General features: G+C 48.9%; 1 long non-coding RNA gene across 7 annotated transcripts in view; it reads left to right on the top strand.

The window, feature by feature from the left end:
• LOC110394348 overlaps positions 108–9598 on the top strand; it is a 57645-nt gene continuing 48154 nt past the window's right edge. For 6 of the 7 annotated variants that reach the window (XR_002435568.1, XR_002435566.1, XR_002435564.1 and 3 more), the window contains exon 1: positions 108–1102. This is a non-coding gene — a long non-coding RNA (uncharacterized LOC110394348). The remainder of the gene's footprint in view (positions 1103–9598) is intronic. The other variant, XR_002435563.1, reaches the window with a different exon arrangement.

Raw genomic sequence — 9598 nt, 5'->3', positions numbered from 1 at the left:
GGGGGTCGGGGCGGGGGTAGCCGGGCAGAGCACCGCGCTGCGGGCGGGGCGAGCGCTGCGGAGGTGCCGCGGCCGCTGGGTCCGCGGCGGCTTCCCTCTGTTGGGAGTATTATTTCTTAAGTTATAAATCCCCCCCCCTCCCCAACTTCTGCGAGCATCGTATCCGCCGCTCCCAGCCCTGCAAGGCGCGGGGCAGAGCGCACCCAGCCGCTCGCCCACCTCTCGCTCCGCTCGTACGGCCGCGCGGTGCCGGCGCTGCCCGCAAAGCCCTATCCGTCGCGGGGGCACGGCGCGTCTCGGGGCGCTGCCTCGCGGGAAGGTTCCAGAAGCGCGGCGGCGTGGCCGTGGGCGTGCGGCATGCGCCCACCTCCTGCGGCGATGGCTGCGGTGCGGCAGCCCCGGGAGGTGGCACGCAGAGCCCCGCGCCTGCTGCGCCCGGAGCCATCGCGGACCGGGCAGCCGGCGGACAGCGTCGGGCTGTGCTGCTTTATCGAGGTGCGTCCGAGCAAAGCCTGCTGCTGGAAAGTCCAAAAAAAAAAAAGAGGTGGGGATGCTGCCTTGTGACAGTTCTTGCTCTTGTGGTACAGCAATAGATGCGTGTGTAGCATCGCTGGTAATGAGCTCTGAGCAGCAGTTCTCTGACAAACCAGGAACGCGAGGGTGTCTGCCTGAGGAGAAATGGGAAGGGGTGTTGGAGGAGCCCTCGCATTTCCAGCATCGCCTTGTGAGTGCTGCCCTCCGTCCTAGCCAGGCACCTCACCAAGGTGTGAAATACCTGCTTTAAAGCTTTTTTGTTTCATTTTTTTTTCCTCTGAAGCTTTATCAGGAAGGGAGTGGTTACTCATGGATGCGCATTGCAGGTGTTGCTTCAGCTCCTTCCTCTCGATGGTTCTAATGTTAAAACACCCAGTGTGCTCCTCCTGATTCGCTGTGTGCCTCGCGCACCCTGTTAAAGCAAGGTGACATTGTGGGTGGTTGCGGGACCAGGCGGTGCCTGATGGCGACGCTCACAGGGCCGCAGTAACACCTCTGCTCCCGCTGTTGCAGGTCCCAAGATGGCCGCCGCCGCCTGGCCCCCTCCTCCTGCGGTTTGCTGCGACGCGTAAGTACCTGGCGACCTCCTACCGTGGTGCCTTGGGGTCGGGGAGGGGATGTCAGCAGGAGGATTTTCTTTTCCCCCATCTTTAACTAGGTGGATTGGTTGCAACAAAGCAGGACTGCAGCACGTTGCAGGTGTTTGGAATTGGGGTGGGTAGCGTGTGAAGGACTCTGCGCTTAGTGCCAAAAAGGAACAGCGGAGAATGCACCTGTGTTTCCAGCGCTCACATCACCAGCCCCTATTATTTCATGCCCAAGAGTGAGATGTATTTCCATTAACTTGTGGTGGTGCTATGGCCTTCCTTGAGCCATTGGGATGTGGCAGGTAGGTACCTGGGGATGGCCTTAGTGCTGCTAGGGGCAAACTGCAGAACACAACCAAGGTATAGTAATGCGTATCGCTTGTTTTGTGGGAAAGTTGTGGCATTCATGGAATAAGAATGCAGACCACCATACTGTCATGAAACATCTGTTTGTTTGCGAAGGGTTTGCCACGTTTCACCACAGGTTAAGTAATTGTGGGTTAATGGGATTCTGTCAAATACACACGGTGGAATATTGGTGTAACAAGGAACTCCTCACTGTGCCTGCGTCTCTGCCTTCACAACAAGCCATAGTCCTGAAAACAGAGTTCTGCAGAGATGCGTGGCGATATCTGGAGGTGCAGACTCTACTTTAAAAGACGCTGTGAAGGGGAAAACTGATGGATCAGTTGGGCTTAGGAGTAGACGATGAGGGTGGCTGGGCCTTTCTGGTTACCTTCCCTTCAGCACATCCAGCTGAGCAATGCCCTGCTAGGACTGGTGCTAGCATGGAGTTGATGGCTTCTCTTAAGCTTGCCTTTTAAAGGACAAATGAGGGCTATGCGTCTTGTTTTCAGTTCAACTGGGTTACATAGCAAGTCCAAGGAAAGCGTGGTACTACCTGAAATTGCTTTGAAAACAGAAAATGCTATCTGCACTTTGTCGATGTCTCTGGTATTTTCTGATAAGATGTATTTTAGTATTTAATGCTGAGATAAAGCTGCCTAAAATCATTCATATAAATAGCAATCAAGCAAATCCTGATATTTTTCCATGAGGAATTTATTTGCTGCTCTTATGAATTTAACCTTCTAATTCATGTGTTTAATGAAAGTTTTATAACTTGAATTTCATAAAGTTTTTAACATGCCTTCCACATACTGTGCCTTTGTGTAGTGGTGCCAATATATATGCGTGGTGCTGGGAGAGGAAACAATAACGTTTACTTAATTTATTTTAACCACGATGTGCAGTATGTCATACGGAGATTGATGCAGACTGTGCTTTGACAAAGGTAGGGAGGAAAATCCTTGCTCAAAATACTCTCAGGAAAAACAACTGATATATGCATCCCTGTTTTAGGGTGTGGGGGAGCGGGTGCTGTGGAGGAGGGTTATTTTTGCTGCTGGTAATTCATCATTTGTTGAGAACAGGTCTCCTAGTTTGGGAAGGAGGGGTGGGAGGTGTCATTGCAGGAAAAGGTCAGCGCCGTTCTGCGCCTTCATTGTTTCATTCATGCGATTTTCCTTCTCATCTGACCTGCCGAGGTATTATCTGGGAGAGAGCAAGAGGAGGAAAAGAGCACGTTTTTGAGATGCACGCATGTATTAGAGGGGATGCTTAATTAGGAGATGGAAATACAGCCCTGCAGCCTGATGGAGTGAAACCACGACAGTCCTGAGTCAGCTGGGTGGGGCACAATGCAGTGCTAACTGTGTGCCTTTTGTCTCATAAAAATGCCTGAAACAAAGTGGTTGTCTGGCGGCCGGCGTCTGCCTGACCTCCGAAAGGCAGCAAAGTTAATGAAGGCATCTCGCTGCCCCTCGGTCTGCCGGCCCGGTGCTGTACCGGAGAGCCACGGCTCATTCGCCTGCGTTCGTGCCTCAGCACGGCTGCTTGGAGCTCTGGAGCTTATTTATGAAATTACTGTTAAAGCCGTGAGCGAAGGGCTGCTTTCCCTGATTCTTCTTCAGGTTCCTTTGCCTGTGAGTGCTGTGAATTAACTTTGTGAGTTTCACAGGGTTGCTGAAAAATAGGAATTCCTGAGCTGCGCTCTAAGTCTCCTGTATTACCGAATAGTTGGAATTGCTGGAGAATCGCAGCGAACCCCGTGCATTATCTGAGTTAAATGTGGACATTGTTTAAAAACCTCGATTAATTGGGGTAAAGCTCTGTTAAATGCTCTTGCTAGAAAAATGTTTGAGCTTTTCTAAATGCTGAAAATACTGCATGGTGATGGAAGAATTCATCGCGTTCCGTAAGCTGGAGGCTTGCGAGGTGCTGTTGTTTTTAAAGCTCTAGGATGTAAAATCAAGTCTAATAATCCCAGATGTGTGAGCAGCTATTTCTTTTACTAAATTAACAGCGGTGTAAAATGTGCAGCTTCTGCAAGGCTCGAGTAAGCCTGCACCTATTGGAAAAACTGCATTGTGCGGGTGTCTGACGGAGAAGATCATCAGTGTGAGGGGAATCTCTAGCATTGTGAGGTATCCTGCAAATAATAAAAATAATAATAATGTCAGCTCGCTCGTCCTTTAAATGTTTAATTACTTCATTTAAACAGGATTGAGGAGTTTCCCCTAGAAATTAATACTTGCTTTCAGTGCTAGGTGACAGCTTCACCGCCGAAGTGGAGAAATCCGTGGTTCATACTTTCTGCGGAGACGAACAGAACTTAATTTGCATGCATCGAAAAGAAAATGGTGGCTTCGCATCTCTCGGAGGCTGAATAGGAAACTGATGTGGTGACGTCCTAACGCTGGGGCACTGTTCTGCAGGGAATAATGCCTGTGCTGAAGTGTCGTCATAAAATTAGACCAACTTAAAAATGAGTGGTGAACATTTTGGGAGGCGGTTTCTTTCTGCTGCGCTTAATATCTGAATGTTACAATGGGTGTCTGTGCTAACAGAGCCCACTCAGAAATTTAAATGGGGAATTGGCTACGGAGGGAAGTACAAGTGCTATCCAGGAACTGATTTTTCTGAGCTCACTCTAGGATATTCAGTGGTAAGATGAAGAAGTATAAATGGTGAGCGGTACAAATTTATCATTTGTGCAGTATTGATCTAGATGAAAAGGAAACAAGTAAAAATCAGCATTTTAAATAGAACTTTAAAACGAATCTGTAAGATTTTGAAACCTGTAATCAGTGTAAATTGGAGGGGAGGAGAGAGGGACGGGATTGTGGGAACTGTTGCAGGAGGAGAGCACATGCTCTGCTTCTTCAGCTGTGCGTTTGGGAAAGTCACATCATGATGGAGAAGATAAAGCAGCTACTAAATGTATTGGGTTTCAAATCAACTAATAGCACTGCGAGTTGCATGGCGTATTCCTGCAAACCAGCGTGCTGCGTCCGTGCTTTGTCTGAGCAGCGGACCCATTTGCAAAGCTGTTTGTCACACTGTTGTTTTCATTCTAATAGGGCTTATATGGAAATATTCCTGCAGTGCACCTAAAGAAGACAAATGGCGGCATTTATAGGAGGTGGCGGATCGTAACGCAGTGTGTGTGCAGGGCGGAGGGACTGGTCTGCTCCCCCTGCCATGGAGGGGTTGGTGTGGTTTTGTTTAAATATGGTGCGTGTTAGACCAGGCTAATGTCAAAATTAACACACTGCTTATGGACTCTGGGTCCTGCCCCGAGGTAAATAGCAAAGACGGTTTGTTTGCCTGGTGGGTCTTGCTGTGCGGGGGAAAAACATCTGGGAGTCTGTTCTTCCTTCTCTTTAATCGCTTGTCTCAGAAATAAGTCGGCTCCAATTTGGAGCGTTGATGGAGATGCAGTTTGGCTTTAACGAACCAAAAGACTTCCTGGATTTAGTCTTACTTCAGCTGAAGTCCCATTTAAATTTTTTCATTTTTAAACAGCAAAACCATCTATTTCAAAATGAAACATCCCACTGAACTATCTAGCTGATGTTGCGATTGCTTTTATGGACTTGTGCTATTCAACCTCCATAGCTAATGTGGTCCTTAGCAATTTGACAATATGCTGTTAGTTCTCTGTGAGCTTGGAATTTCCCTTTTTAAAGCAGAAGGGAGGAAAACATGAATGAGGAAACTGGGGAGGGGCAGGGAAGAAAAATTGTACATTTTTTTCCTTGTTGGCAGAGAACTACTTTCCCTTCTGAATTGGTCAGATTTCTCAGTCTTCCTCACCAAGAAGTGGCACATGAAGTAAGGTGAGGCTTACTGTCTGATGTGGGTTAATGCAAAGGAGGGTGCAGGGCTGGAGCAAAGCTCCCCGGTGTCCTGATGCACTGTCACCATCCTCCTGAGTCCTGGTGTCAGGAAGCTGCAGCCTGCTGGAGCTGCACTGCTGAGGTGTCCCTGGTGCAACAACTGACCTTGGGTGCTGAGATGCAAGCCTCCCTCCAGCACTGCTTTACCAGCTCAGAGTGAGGTGAGGCAGTGGGGATGCTGTTGATGGAGATCTGAGGTCTGGTGCTTGTGAAGGTGTTTGCGGTCCTTTAGGGAGAAATGCAAAACATGCTTCTGCTTTGTAAGGCTGAAGTGGCTTTGAATTCCTGCTGCTGAGAGCCTTGTAGGCTCTTCCACAGAACAAGGGTGGTGATCTCGGAGATAGGAGTTGATCCTCAGGTGTCAGTACCAGAGCCTGCATGTAGGTTCACGTGCAACCTTCTTCTGGGGGAAGAAGGGGCTTTTCTTTTAAGTGACAGCAACGTCTAGTGATAGGGGAGCGCTGTGTTCCCTTCCTGAGAAGGGGCTGTAGCACTGCATGGAGCAGGGTGGCTGCAGGGTAGATGGGGTTTATGGCTGTGAGTGATGCTCCCTGTGCGCTGCACTCAGCAGGAAGGCTCTGCAGCCCTCTGGCTTTCGCCCCTGGACAGCATCACTTGTTGGATTATGGAGGCTGTCATTTCTCATCGCAGTCTCTGACTGTCAGAGGCAGTGCAGTGCAAAGCTATGGGAGCATTGTGTATGGTTGAGAAATAGCTTGCAGGGCTGGCAGGCTTTGAAGTAAGTAAAGTGAGTCCAGTCTGAAAATATTGAGTCCTGACATGGTGGCTTGATTCTGCTGTTAGTCTGCTGGTTTTCTGTCCTTGATTTTTTTTCTAAGGTGCCACTGTGAGGTGGGAGGAATGTCACTTCACAGTGGATGGACTGCACAGGCTTGCTGTTAGCATCCCTGAGGAGTGATGAGCAGTCAGGTGCCCACTGTGCACCCTGTACTGCATCTTGTGTTAAAACACAGGGGCTTGCTTTCTACTCATGCAAGATGCAGCCTTCTGGAAGCCTAGTTTTCTTTCAGGTGTGTTTTCGGCACCATGGAAACAACTATATAAAGCCCATTGGCTTAAGGGTAATCAGCTGCTTGTCTGTTTCTCAGCGGGCATCTCTCCCAGGACGCCCAGTCTGGGATGTCCCAGGAGAGGTGTGGGCATCACTCCTTCAGGGCAGGCTTCCTTTGGAGCAGGGGTCTGTGAGAGCCCATGCCCCACAAGCAGTGGTGGCACTGGCTGTAGGAAGCTTCAAGGGAGATCTCTGCCCACACCCTGCCTCAGAATTGTCATCAGAATGCTTGGTAGTCAGCAGTCTAATGCATCCTGGCTGGTGTGCATTTTCTTACTGCTTATATTTAATGCTTTGTTGGTTGTTTGGGAATAGTATGATGGAAGTTTAAGGGGGCTTAATTTCTCTGGATGCGCAATGCTGAGACGATGACAGGATTTTGCTGTGCTGTGTGACGCAGCATCCTGGCGTAGCTCAGGGGCACAGCAGCTTACCTTTGTTTGGTGCGTGTGGCTGTCGGATCATAGCGTATGTTGGATCATAACATATCAAATACCAGGGAACAGCAGAACAAAACCCTTTCTTAAATACAAAACCTTAGCAAATTTCAGAGGCTATAGGATTGCTGGTATCATGGAAGAAATCCTGGTTAAGTTAAGCTATTTCCTAACCCCACCTGCCCTGAAACTTGGGATGGTGGGAGGGGTTGAGAACACTGTTCGTGTACTGCACTGGGGGCAAAAGGTGCAGCTGTGGTACTTGAGGAAATGTGGGACCAAAGGGCTGCCCTGTTGGCTTTCAAGATGTGTACAGCTTGCCTGGAGGAGCTGCATTGGTGCCACCACCTTGTGAAAGGATTGGTAAGGGCAGTTGGGATTGCTGGGAGCAGCCTTGCTGGGTTTCCTCCATATGTCTGCTAGCAAGACATGGCAGTGACGCAGGATGTGCTTCTGACAGGCAGAAGTGAGATGGGTTGCGTCACAGGTACCCGTTCTCACATTGTCTGCATATTGCTTTGCGTTACCTGATGTCTTTCCAAATAGATCAGGTCAGGAATATACCTCATTTGTATGAATGTGCAAAGAAAAAACAACCTGTGCTTTGGGGTGTTCTGCAGCTAACCTATGAGGTGTTCCAGCTGCGTTTTGGTTTCTGGGGGGTGAGGAGGCAGATGCACGGTGGCCTGCAATACTCCCTGGCTGGGAGCAAGGGGAGAGGCAGGAGGGAGTGCGTAGAGCAACACAGAGATGGCCTCTCCATGGCAGGGCTTTGCTGGGGTGAGATGCGAGCGTGTAGCTCAGCGCATCAATGATAGGGTGTGGTGTTTCCCCTCTTCTTTAGACATTTGGTTGCTTTGGGGCTCTTCCTCTCTACCCTTGTACCCTGGGGTTAATCACCCTACTGCAAAGCTACCCTTGGAGGCTGAGCCCCATCCCAAGGGACTCTCTCTGCTGCTCATGGCCCAGAGCCCCATCCCTTCCTTCCACCCACACGAGGAGGGGGTTTTCAAAGTGTCACCCAAATGCAGCAATTCCCAAGCACGAGATTCCCTAATATCTTATTTCTGTGGAGAAAATGCCTTCCCGTGTGAGCAGGAAGGAGGAGATTGTAAGGAGTGGGTTCAGCGAGGACTGAAGGGTGTGGCTCAAGCGTCAGTAACAAATGCTCGAAGAAAAAAATGCTCTTTGTTCTGCAGTCAGGTAGGCTGACAACTCTTCTCGCTCCATCCCTAGCATGCATAACACCCAGTGCAATTAAGAGAATGGGGAAGGCTCGGTGTTCTGAGACTGCCGTAAATGCAGCGAGTGTGGGGTTTCATTCTGTGATCTGCTCTGCCCTTTTTTAAATAAGCCAGTAAGTTGCAAAGCTCATCAGTATCGCATTCAGTGTATGTTTCATAGTGCTGCATTGTTCCGATAGCAATGTTTTGTGTGCTTCACGTGGCTGTGTAAGTTAAAACTCCACAGCACTAAAATTTACGCTGTCCCTGCGTGCGACTGGAATTGGATCAGAGAGTGCATTAAGTGTGTTAAAAATGTGTGTATCTGTACATGCGTGCAGAACAGCAAATCAGCTCATAATGACAGCCTTGCTAATTAGAAAATAATTTGAAAGCTGCTCCTTCTAAGCTACTTGTGTCTGGCAGGTTTACATGCTCTTTTAAAAATAAAAAAGTTGAGTTGCTTTTAGATTTATTTATTTATTTTTTACATTGCTACAAGCTGAAGGAGCATTTTGAGTTTAAAAACGCATTATCCTCTTTCTTTGTTCTGCGGCTGTGAGTTGGTTTGATGGTGTGACTGCAGTGTTGGTTTCCCCAGCAAGGCACTGGAACCAAAACTTGGTCTCTGCAGCTGATGGCAAGAAACAAAACCTGTGTGTAAGTGCACGCTACCAAGTTGGTTGTGAGAAGCAAGCGGGAACGAACCTACGAAGCGATAGAAAGATCTGCACAAAATGCACTTCTCATCCTGATCTAAGTAAATTCTTCAAGTCCAGGGTCAGGAATTTAGGTGGCTTTTTATTTGGTGCGTCTGTATCTACATGTGCCTATTTTCATATCTTCTAAAAAATGTCTTATTTCTTCTGGGAGGAAGAGAAACCCACTCACAAATTTACGTCTTGTGACATTTCTTACGGCCGTGCGCTGGCTGATGTACTGCTAGAGGCCAGCCCATCGTTTCTTGGTAAAAAGAACCTTTCAGCTCGGTTACCTCCTGGAGAGAGCTAATTTTCCAGCAGTCGGGCTCGATCTGGATAAGTAATTAGAGCGCGCGTGAGAGAGATGAAGATGATGGCGTTGGCGCTGCCTGTAATTCAGTTAATACAGGGCCTGTGATGCCGTGGCTGCGGCACGGTCTCCAGAGCTGCAGAGGCGAGCGGCAACAAAGCCAATCGCTTGCATTTGTCTTGGAAGAATTAGCGGCACTTCTCATTCACGCGCTGAGCGCCGGCGAGCAGCTGTGTGTACATCTGCAGCGCGAGAAGGTGATGCTCGACACGTTCGCGCTCCCCACCCCCGAATATGCAAAAATGTCATCGTGCAATTAATTGTGGGGTGCTGCCATCCCTAAGGAGAGCTCGTGGACTGCAGCTTTGTGCCCCGCAGGGGTGTGTGTTTGATTTCATGTTAGGGTCATATAGCAGATGGGATGAAGTCTGTTTGGGCATTTCGGGGCTTTATAAACGCTGGTCAGAATTACCTGGAGGCAGCGCTAAACTGA

This window comes from Numida meleagris, chromosome 2 (assembly GCF_002078875.1).
Source record: "Numida meleagris isolate 19003 breed g44 Domestic line chromosome 2, NumMel1.0, whole genome shotgun sequence".
Taxonomy (NCBI): Eukaryota; Metazoa; Chordata; class Aves; order Galliformes; family Numididae; genus Numida; species Numida meleagris.
The sequence above is the reverse complement of the archived record's forward strand: the minus strand, read 5'-3'. Positions and strand labels throughout refer to the sequence as shown.